Genomic DNA, 12,500 nt, shown 5'->3' on the forward strand with positions numbered 1-12,500 from the left:
CCCTTTCCACATTCAGGCCCCTAGATCTTTTATTGATAAATCCTTTAAGTTAGCAAAGAAATGATTTCATAGAGTTGAGCCCAAACCTCCCATTGAAATCAAGAATCTTTAAGTTCTCCCTTTTAATAATAATTTCACTTTACTTCCCATGTTGCTTAGATCCTTTCATGTAAAGGTTGCCTTCAACAACAACAAAGAATATCTTAATCAGGAACTGAACAGAAAATTCTCCTGGGTGTATCTATAAAGTACCATGTAGAAACTGTCACACGTTTTATGTTGTGCAGACCAGTAAGAATCTTTCTATCAGACTTAAGTAACATAAAGATAGTATAAGAACAGGACAAGAATCAAATGCCTTCTTTAATCATGTTAAAAACTATGATAATTGTATTAACTGGAGTAATGCCATTTCATTTATTAACTCTAACTCCAGTACTACGAGAAATATCATTGAATCTTCTATTCTTAAATACACAAAGAATTTATAGCCTTGATATTAGTGAAGGTCTATGCAAATGGCTAACTTCATTGTTGATAAGATTTGTAAACAATTCACCTTGTCCACATAATAAGTGTATGATACGCTCGTTGTCTGTCACGAACAATCACATATTTACCAACTGGCGTCCGAGCTACGTCTCTTCGTTGTATAGTAAGGGAATATATTTCTCTCTTGAGTCACCTCAAAATATATGATTATTACACGAAAGTGCATTTGGGAACTTATCTTGTTTCATTTTTCCCTTGGACTCATAGGAGTTGTTGTCTTTTCCTAGCGCTGCCTCGCGCGCATGCGGGGGGAGGGGGTTGTCATTTCATGTGTGGCGGAGTGGCGACGAGAATGAATAAAGGCAGCAAGTATGAACTATGTACATGTGTATATATGTATATGTCTGTGTATGTATATATATATGTATACGTTGAAATGTATAGGTATGTATATATACGTGTGTGGACCTGTATGTATATACATGCGTATGAGGGTGGGTTGGGCCATGCTTTCGTCTGTTTCCTTGAACTACCTCGCTAAAGCGGGAGACAGCGACAAAGTATAATAAATGTATATATATATATATATATATATATATATATATATATATATATATATATATATATATATATATATATATATATATATATATATATATAATCCCTGGGGATAAGGGAGAAAGAATACTTCCCACGCATTCCTCACGTGTCGTAGAAGGCAACTAAAGGGGACGAGAGCGGGGTGCTGGAAACCTTCCCCTCCTTATATATCAACTTTCTAAAAGGGGAAATAGAAAAAGGAGTCACGCGGTGAGTGCTCATCCTCCTCGAAGGCTCAGACTGGTGTGTCTAAATGTGTGTGGATGTAACCAAGATGAGAAAAAAGAAGAGATAGTTAGTATGTTTGAGGACAGGAACCTGGATGTTTTGCCTCTGAGTGAAACGAAGCTCAAGGGTAAAGGGGAAGAGTGGTTTGGGAATGTCTTGGGAGTAAAGTCAGGGGTTAGTGAGAGGACAAGAGCAAGGGAAGGGGTAGCAATACTCCTGAAACAGGAGTGGTGGGAGTGTGTGATAGAGTATAAGAAGGTAAACTCTAGATTGACATGGGTAAAACTGAAAGTTGATGGAGAGAGATGGGTGATCAGTGATGCATATATGCACCTGGGCTTGAGAAGAAACATCATGAAGGCAAATGTTTTGGAAACAGTTGAGTGAGTGTGTTACTAGTTTTGATGCACAAGACCGGGTTATAGTGATGGGTGATATTAATGCAAAGGTGAGTAATGTGGCAGTTGAAGGGATAATTGGTGTACATGGGGTGTTCAGTGTTGTAAATGGAAATGGTGAAGAGCTTGTAGATTTATGTGCTGAAAAAGGACTGGTGATAGGGAATATATGGTTTAAAAAGAGAGATATGCATCAGTATACGAATGATAGTAGGAGAGATGGCCAGAGAGCGTTACTGGATTGCGTGTTAATTGATAGGTGCGCGAAAGAGAGACTTTTGGATGTTAACATGCTGAGAGGTGCAGCTGGAGGGATGTTTCGTCATTATCTTGTGGAGGCGAAAATGAAGATTTGTAGAGGCTTTCAGAAAAGAAGAGAGAATGTTAGGGTGAAAAGAATGGTGAGAGTAAGTGAGCTTTGGAAGGAGACTTGAGTAGGAAACACCAGGAGAGACTGAGTACAGAATGGATAAAGTTGAGAACGAAGGAGGTAAGGGGATTGGGGGAGGAATGGGATGTATTTAGGGAAGCAGTGATGGCTTGCGCAAAAGATGCTTGTGGCATGAGAAGCGTGGGAGGTGGGTTGATTAGAAAGGGTAGTGAGTGGTGGGATGAAGAAGTAAGATTATTAGTGAAAGAGAAGAGAGGCATTTGGACGATTTTTTGGGGGAAATAATGCAAATGAATGGGAGATGCATATAAGAAAGAGGCAGGAGGTCAAGAGAAAGTGCAAGAGGCGCAAAAGAGGGCAAATGAGAGCTGAGGTGAGAGAGTATCATTAAATTTTAAGGAGAATAAAAAGATGTTCTGGAAGTAGGTCAATAAAGTGCGTAAGACAAGGAAACAAATGGGAACTTCAATGAAGGGGGCTAATGGGGAGGTGATAACAAGTAGTGGTGATGTGAAAGGAGATAGAATGAGTATTTCGAAGTTTTGTTGAATGTGTTTGATGATAGAGTGGCAGATATAGGGTGTTTTGGTCGAGGTGAGAGGGTTAGGGAAAATGATTTAGTAAACAGAGAAGAGGTAGTAAAAGCTTTGCGGAAGATGAAAGCCGGCAAGGCAGCAGGTTTGGATGATATTGCAGTAGAATTTATCAAAAAAGGTGGTGACTGTATTGTTGACTGGTTGGTAAGGTTATTTAATGTATGTCTCATGGTAAGGTGCCTGAGGATTGGCGGAATGCTTGCACAGTGCCATTGTACAAAGGCAAAGGGGATAAGAGTGAGTGCTCAAATTTCAGAGGTATAAGTTTGTTGAGTATTCCTGGGAAATTATATGGGAGGGTATTGATTGAGAAGGTGAAGGCATGTACAGAGCATCAGATTGGAAAGGAGCAGTGTGGTTTTAGAAGTGATAGAGGATGTGTGGATCAGGTGTTTTCTTTGAAGAATGTATGTGAGAAATACTTAGAAAAGCAAATGGATTTGTATGTAGCATTTATGGATCCGGAGAACCCATGTGATAGAGTTGATAGAGATGCTCTTTTGAAGGTATTAAGAATATATGGTATGGGAGGCAAGTTGTTAGAAGCAGTAAAAAGTTTTTATCGAGGATATAAGGCATGTGTGCGTGTAGGAAGAGAGGAAAGTGATTGGTTTTCAGTGAATGTAGGTTTGCGGTAGGGGTGTGTGATGACTCCATGGTTGCTTAATCTGTTTATGGATGGGGTTGTTAGGGAGGTGAATGCAAGATTTTTGGAAAGAGGGCCAAGTATGCATTCTGTTGTGGATGAGAGAGCTTGGGAAGTGAGTCAGTTGTTGTTCGCTGACGATACAGCGCTGGTGGCTGATTTGTGTAAGAAACTGCAGAAGGCTGGTGACTGAGTTTGGTAAGGTGTGTGAAAGAAGAAAGCTGAGAGTAAACGTGAATAAGAGCAAGGTTATTAGGTACAGTAGGGTTGAGGGACAAGTCAATTGGGAGGGGAGGTAAGTTTTAACGGAGAAAAACTGGAGGAAGTGAAGAGTTTTAGATATCTGTGAGTGGATTTGACAGCGGATGGAACCATGGAAGTGGAAGTGAATCAGAGGGTGCGGGAGGGGGCGAAAATTCTGGGAGCGCTGATGAATGTGTGGAAGTCGAGAACATTATCTCGGAAAGCAAAAATGGGTATGTTTGAAGGAATAGTGGTTCCAACAATGTTATATGGTTGCGAGGCGTGGGCTATGGATAGAGTTGTGCGCAGGAGGGTGGATGTGCTGGAAATGGGATGTTTGAGGACAATATGTTGTGTGAAATGGTTTGATCGAGTAATAATATGGTAAGAGAGATGTGTGGTAATAAAAAGAGTGTGGTTGAGAGAACAAAAGACGGTGTTTTGAAATGGTTTGGTCACATGGAGCGAATAAGTGAGGAAAGATTAACAAAGAGGATATATATGTCAGAGGTGGAGGGAACGAGGAGAAGTGAGAGATTTAGAGTGATCGTGACCTGAACATGCAGGAGGGTAAAAGGACTGCAAGGAATAGAGTAAACTGGAACGATATGGTATTCCGTACTCGAAGTGCTGTCAATGGATTGAAACAGGGCATGTGGAACGTCTGGGGTAAACTATGGAAAGTTCTGTAGGGCCTGGATGTGGAAACGGAGGGGTGGTTTTGGTGCATTAATACATGACAGCTAGAGACTAAATGTGAACAAATGTGGCCTTTGTTGTCTTTTCCTAGCGCTACCTTACGCACATGAGGGGGATGGGGTTGTTATTTCATGTGTGGCGAGGTGGCGATGAAAATGAATAAAGGCAGACAGTATGAATTATATAATGTGTGTATATATATATATATATATATATATATATATATATATATATATATATATATATATATATATATATATATATAGATATATATATATATATATATATATATATATATATATATATATATATATATTTTTTTTTTTTTTTTTTTTTTTTTTATACTTTGTCGCTGTCTCCCGCGTTTGCGAGGAAGCGCAAGGAAACAGACGAAAGAAATGGCCCCCCCCCCCCCCATACACATGTACATACACTCGTCCACACACGCAAATATACATACCTACACAGCTTTCCATGGTTTACCCCAGACGCTTCACATGCCTTGCTTCAATCCACTGACATCACGTCAACCCCAGTATACCACATGACTCCAATTCACTCTATTTCTTGCCCTCCTTTCACCCTCCTGCATGTTCAGGCCCCGATCACACAAAATCTTTTTCACTCCATCTTTCCACCTCCAATTTGGTCTCCCTCTTCTCCTCGTTCCCTCCACCTCCGACACATATATCCTCTTGGTCAATCTCTCCTCACTCATTCTCTCCATGTGCCCAAACCATTTCAAAACACCCTCTTCTGCTCTCTCAACCACGCTCTTTTTATTTCCACACATCTCTCTCACCCTTACGTTACTTACTCGATCAAACCACCTCACACCACACATTGTCCTCAAACATCTCATTTCCAGCACATCCATCCTCCTGCGCACATCTCTATCCATAGCCCACGCCTCGCAACCATACAACATTGTTGGAACCACTATTCCCTCAAACATACCCATTTTTGCTTTCCGAGATAATGTTCTCGACTTCCACACATTTTTCAAGGCTCCCAAAAATTTTCGCCCCCTCCCCCACCCTATGATCCACTTCCGCTTCCATGGTTCCATCCGCTGACAGATCCACTCCCAGATATCTAAAACACTTCACTTCCTCCAGTTTTTCTCCATTCAAACTCACCTCCCAATTGACTTGACCCTCACCCCTACTGTACCTAATAAACTTGCTCTTATTCACATTTACTCTCAACTTTCTTCTTCCACACACTTTACCAAACTCAGTCACCAGCTTCTGCAGTTTCTCACATGAATCAGCCACCAGCGCTGTATCATCAGCGAACAACAACTGACTCACTTCCCAAGCTCTCTCATCCCCAACAGACTTCATACTTGCCCCTCTTTCCAGGACTCTTGCATTTACCTCCCTTACAACCCCATCCATAAACAAATTAAACAACCATGGAGACATCACACATCCCTGCCGCAAACCTACATTCACTGAGAACCAATCACTTTCCTCTCTTCCTACACGTACACATGCCTTACATCCTCGATAAAAACTTTTCACTGCTTCTAACAACTTTCCTCCCACACCATATATTCTTAATACCTTCCACAGAGCATCTCTATCAACTCTATCATATGCCTTCTCCAGATCCATAAATGCTACATACAAATCCATTTGCTTTTCTAAGTATTTCTCACATACATTCTTCAAAGCAAACACCTGATCCACACATCCTCTACCACTTCTGAAACCGCACTGCTCTTCCCCAATCTGATGCTCTGTACATGCCTTCACCCTCTCAATCAATACCCTCCTATATAATTTACCAGGAATACTCAACAAACTTATACCTCTGTAATTTGAGCACTCACTCTTATCCCCTTTGCCTTTGTACAATGGCACTATGCACGCATTCCGCCAATCCTCAGGCACCTCACCATGAGTCATACATACATTAGATAACCTTACCAACCAGTCAACAATACAGTCACCCCCTTTTTTAATAAATTCCACTGCAATACCATCCAAACCTGCTGCCTTGCCGGCTTTCATCTTCCGCAAAGCTTTCACTACCTCTTCTCTGTTTACCAAATCATTTTCCCTAACCCTCTCACTTTGCACACCACCTCGACCAAAACACCCTATATCTGCCACTCTGTCATCAGACACATTCAACAAACCTTCAAAATACTCATTCCATCTCCTTCTCACATCACCGCTACTTGTTATCACCTCCCCATTTACGCCCTTCACTGAAGTTCCCATTTGCTCCCTTGTCTTACGCACCCTATTTACCTCCTTCCAGAACATCTTTTTATTCTCCCTAAAATTTACTGATAGTCTCTCACCCCAACTCTCATTTGCCCTTTTTTTCACCTATATATATATATATATATATATATATATATATATATATATATTTAAACTATCCGCCATTTCCCGCGTTAGCGAGGAAGCATTAAGAACAGAGGACTGGGCCTTTTTTGGAATATCCTCACCTGGCCACCTCTGTTCCTTCTTTAAAAAAAAAAAAAAAAAAAAAACGAGAGGGGAGGATTTCCAGCCCACCGCTCCCTCCCCTTTTAGTCGCCTTCTACGACACGCAGGGAATAGGTGGGAAGTATTCTTAATCTACTATCCCCAGGGATAATATATATATATATATATATATATATATATATATATATATATATATATATATATATATATATATTTTTTTTTTTTTGCTTTGTCGCTGTCTCCCGCGTTTGCGAGGTAGCGCAAGGAAACAGACGAAAGAAATGGCCCAACCCACCCCCATACACATGTATATACATACGTCCACACACGCAAATATACATACCTACACAGCTTTCCATGGTTTACCCCAGACGCTTCACATGCCCTGATTCAACCCACTGACAGCACGTCAACCCCGGTATACCACATCGATCCAATTCACTCTATTCCTTGCCCTCCTTTCACCCTCCTGCATGTTCAGGCCCCGATCACACAAAATTATTTTCACTCCATCTTTCCACCTCCAATTTGGTCTCCCACTTCTCCTCGTTCCATCCACCTCCGACACATATATCCTCTTGGACAATCTTTCCTCACTCATTCTCTCCATGTGCCCAAACCATTTCGAAACACCCTCTTCTGCTCTCTCAACCACGCTCTTTTTATTTCCACACATCTCTCTTACCCTTACGTTACTTACTCGATCAAACCACCTCACACCGCACATTGTCCTCAAACATCTCATTTCCAGCACTTCCATCTTCCTCCGCACAACTCTATCCATAGCCCACGCCGCGCAACCATACAACATTGTTGGAACCACTATTCCTTCAAACATACCCATTTTTGCTTTCCGAGATAATGTTCTCGACTTCCAAACATTCTTCAAGGCTCCGAAAATTTTCGCCCCCTCCCCCACACTATGATCCACTTCCGCTTCCATGGTTCCATCCGCTGCCAGATCCACTCTCAGATATCCAAAACACTTTACTTCCTCCAGTTTTTCTCCATTCAAACTTACCTCCCAATTGACTTGACCCTCAACCCTACTGTACCAAATAACCTTGCTCTTATTCACATTTACTCTTAACTTTCTTCTTTCACACACTTTACCAAACTCAGTCACCAGCTTCTGCAGTTTCTCACATGAATCAGCCACCAGCGATGTATCATCAGCGCACAACAACTGACTCACTTCCCAAGCTCTCTCATCCACAATAGACTGCATACTTGCCCCTCTTTCCAAAACTCTTGCATTCACCTCCCTAACAACCCCATCCATAAACAAATTAAACAACCATGGAGACATCAAACACCCCTGCTGCAAACCTACATTCACTGAAAACCAATCACTTTCCTCTCTTCCTACACGTACACATGCCTTACATCCTCGATAAAAACTTTTCACTGCTTCTAACAATTTGCCTCCCATACCATATATTCTTAATACCTTCCACAGAGCATCTTTATCAACTCTATCATATGCCTTCTCCAGATCCATAAATGCTACATACAAACCCATTAGCTTTTCTAAGTATTTCTCACATACATTCTTCAAAGCAAACACATGATCCACACATCCTCTACCACTTCTGAAACCACACTGCTCTTCCCCAATCTCATGCTCTGTACATGCCTTCACCCTCTCAATCAATACCCTCCCATATAATTTATCAGGAATACTCAACAAACTTATACCTCTGTAATTTGAGCACTCACTCTTATCCCCTTTGCCTTTGTACAATGGCACTATGCACGCATTCCGCCAATCCTCAGGCACCTCACCATGAGCCATACATACATTAAGTAACCTTACCAACCAGTCAATAATACAGTCACCCCCTTTTTTAATGAATTCCACTGCAATACCATCCAAATCTGCTGCCTTGCCGGCTTTCATCTTCCGGAAAGCTTTTACTTCCTCTTCTCTGTTTACAGAATCATTTTCCCTAACCCTCTCACTTTGCACACCACTTCGACCAAAACACCCTATATCTGCCACTCTATCATCAAACACATTCAACAAACCTTCAAAATACTCACTCCATCTCCTTCTCACATCACCACTACTTGTTATCACCTCCCCATTTACGCCCTTCACTGAAGTTCCCATTTGCTCCCTTGTCTTACGAACTTTATTTACCTCCTTCCAGAACATCTTTTTATTCTCAATAAAATTTAATGATACTCTCTCACTCCAACTCTCATTTGCCCTCTTTTTCACCTCTTGCACCTTTCTCTTGACCTCCTGTCTCTTTCTTTTATACATCTCCCACTCAATTGCATTTTTTCCTTGCAAAAATCGTCCAAATGCCTCTCTCTTCTCTTTCACTAATAATCTTACTTCTTCATCCCACCACTCACTACCCTTTCTAATTAACCCACCTCCCACTCTTCTCATGCCACAAGCATCTTTTGCGCAATCCATCACTGATTCCCTAAATACATCCCATTCCTCCCCCACTCCCCTTACTTCCATTGTTCTCACCTTTTTCCATTCTGTACTCAGTCTCTCCTGGTACTTCCTCACACAAGTCTCCTTCCCAAGCTCACTTACCCTCACCACCCTCTTCCCCCCAACGTTCACTCTTCTTTTCTGAAAACCCATACAAATCTTCACCTTAGCCTCTACAAGATAATGATCAGACATCCCTCCAGTTGCATATATATATATATATATATATATATATATATATATATATATATATATATATATATATATATATATATTTCTTTCTTTCTTTCAAACTATTCGCCATATCCTGCATTAGCAAGGTAGCGTTAAGAACAGAGGACTGGGCCTTTGAGGGAATACCCTCACCTGGCCCAATTCTCTGTTCCTTCTTTTGGAAAATTAAAAAAAAAACGAGAGGGGAGGATTTCCAGCCCCCCGCTCCCTCCCCTTTTAGTCGCCTTCTACGACACGCAGGGAATACGTGGGAAGTATTCTTTCTCCCCTATCCCCAGGGATATATATATATATATATATATATATATATATATATATATATATATATATATATATATATATATATATATATATATATATATATATATATATGGATGTTTATGGATGGGGTTGTTAGGGAGGTGAATGCAAGAGTTTTGGAAAGAGGGGCAAGTATGAAGTCTGTTGGGGATGAGAGAGCTTGGGAAGTGAGTCAGTTGTTGTTCGCTGATGATACAGCGCTGGTGGTTGATTCATGTGAGAAACTGCAGAAGTTGGTGACTGAGTTTGGTAAAGTGTGTGAAAGAAGAAAGTTAAGAGTAAATGTGAATAAGAGCAAGGTTATTAGGTACAGCAGGGTTGAGGGTTAATTCAATTGGGAGGTGAATTTGAATGGAGAAAAACTGGAGGAAGTGAAGTGTTTTAGATATCTGGGAGTGGATCTGGCAGCGGATGAAACCATGGAAGCGGAAGTGGATCATATGGTGGGGGAGGGGGCGAAAATTCTGGGAGCCTTGAAGAAAATGTGGAAGTCGAGAACATTATCTCGGAAAGCAAAAATGGGTATGTTTGAAGGAATAGTGGTTCCAAGAATGTTGTATGGTTGCGAGGCGTGGACTATGGATAGAGTTGTGCGCAGGAGGATGGATGTGCTGGAAATGAGATGTTTGAGGACAATGTGTGGTGTGAGGTGGTTTGATCGAGTAAGTAACGTAAGGGTAAGAGAGATGTGTGGAAATAAAAAGAGTGTGGTTGAGAGAGCAGAAGAGGGTGTTTTGAAATGGTTTGGTCACATGGAGAGAATGAGTGAGGAAAGATAGACCAAGAGGATATATGTGTAGGAGGTGGAGGGAACGAGGAAAAGAGGGAGACCAAATTGGAGGTGGAAAGATGGAGTGAAAAAGATTTTGTGTGATCGGGGCCTGAACATGCAGGAGGGTGAAAGGAGGGCAAAGAATAGAGTGAATTGGAGCGATGTGGTATACCGGGGTTGACGTGCTGTCAGTGGATTGAATCAAGGCATGTGTATGGGGGTGGGTTGGGCCATTTCTTTCGTCTGTGTCCTTGCGCTACCTCGCAAACTCGGGAGACAGCGACAAAAAAAAAGAGAAAAAAAAGAAATATATATATATATATATATTTTTTTTTTTTTTTTTTTTTTTTTTTTGTACTTTGTCGCTGTCTCCCGCGTTTGCGAGGTAGCGCGAGGAAACAGACGAAAGAAATGGCCCAACCCCCATACACACGTACATACACACGTCCACACACGCAAATATACATACCTATATATATATATATATATATATATATATATATATATATATATATATATATATATATATATATATATATATATATATATATATATATATATATATATATTTATATATATATATATATATATATATATATATATATATATATATATATATATATATATATATATATATATATATATATATATATATATATATATATATATATATATATATATATATATATATATATATGTGGCAGTTGAGGGAATAATTGGTATACATGGGGTGTTCAGTTTTGTAAATGGAAATGGTGAAGAGCTTGTAGATTTATGTGCTGAAAAAGGACTGGTGATTGGGAATACCTGGTTTAAAAAGCGAGATATACATAAGTATACGTATGTAAGTAGGAGAGATTTCCAGAGAGCGTTATTTGATTTCGTGTTAATTGACAGGCGCGCGAAAGAGAGACTTTTGGATGTTAATGTGCTGTGAGGTGGAACTGAAGGGATGTCTGATCATTATCTTGTGGAGGCGAAGGTGAAGAATTGTATGGGCTTTCAGAAAAGAAGAGAGAATGTTCGGGTGAAGGTTGTGGTGAGAGTAAGTGAGCTTGGGAAGGAGACTTGTGCGAGGAAGTACCAGGAGAGACTGAGTACAGAATGGAAAAAGGTGAGAGCAATGGAAGTAAGGGGAGTGGGGGAGGAATGGGATATATTTACGGAAGCTGCGATGGCATGAGAAGCGTGGGAGGTGGGTTGATTAGAAAGGGTAGTGAGTGGTGGGATGAAGAAGTAAGATTATTAGTGAAAGAAAAGAGAGAGGCATTTGAACGATTTTTGCAGGGAAAAAATGCAAATGACAGGGAGATGTATAAAAGAAAGAGACAGGACGTCAAGAGAGAGGTGCAAGAGGTGAAAAAGAGGGCAAATGAGAGTTGGGGTGAGAAAGTATCGTTAAATTTTGGGGAGGATAAAAAGATGTTTTGAAAGGAGGGAAATGAAGTGCATAAGACAAGAAAGCAAATGGGAACTTCAGTGAAGAGGGCTAATGGGGAGGTGATATCAAGTAGTGGTGATGTGAGAAGGAGATGGAGTGAGTATTTTGAAGGTTTGTTGAATGTGTTTGATGATAGAGTGGCAGATATAGGGTGTTTTTGTCGAGGTGGTGTGAAAAGTGAGAGGTTTAGGGAAAATGATTTGGTAAACAGGAAAGAGGTAGTAAAAGCTTTGCGTAAGATGAAAGCCGGCAAGGTAGCAGGTTTGGATGGTATTGCGGTGGAATCTATTAAGAAAGGGGGTGACTGTATTGTTGACTGGTTAGTAAGGTTATTTGATGTATATATGACTCATGGTGAGGTGCCTGAGGATTGGCGGAATGCGTGCATAGTGCCATTGTACAAAGATAAAGGGGATAAGAGTGAATTGGATCGATGTGGTATACCGGGGTTGACGTGCTGTCAGTGGATTGAATCAGGGCATGTGAAGCGTCTGGGGTAAACCATGGAAAGCTGTGTAGGTATGTATATTTGCGTGTGTG

General features: G+C 40.6%; 1 protein-coding gene across 1 annotated transcript in view; it reads right to left on the minus strand.

Annotated features, from left to right (window-relative positions):
* LOC139763330 (glutamate receptor ionotropic, delta-2-like) overlaps positions 1-12,500 on the minus strand; it is a 135,100-nt gene that overhangs the window by 61,610 nt on the left and 60,990 nt on the right. The gene's annotated exons all lie outside the window — the stretch shown is intronic.

The sequence above is a fragment of the Panulirus ornatus genome, chromosome 46 (genome assembly GCF_036320965.1).
Source record: "Panulirus ornatus isolate Po-2019 chromosome 46, ASM3632096v1, whole genome shotgun sequence".
NCBI lineage: Eukaryota > Metazoa > Arthropoda > Malacostraca > Decapoda > Palinuridae > Panulirus > Panulirus ornatus.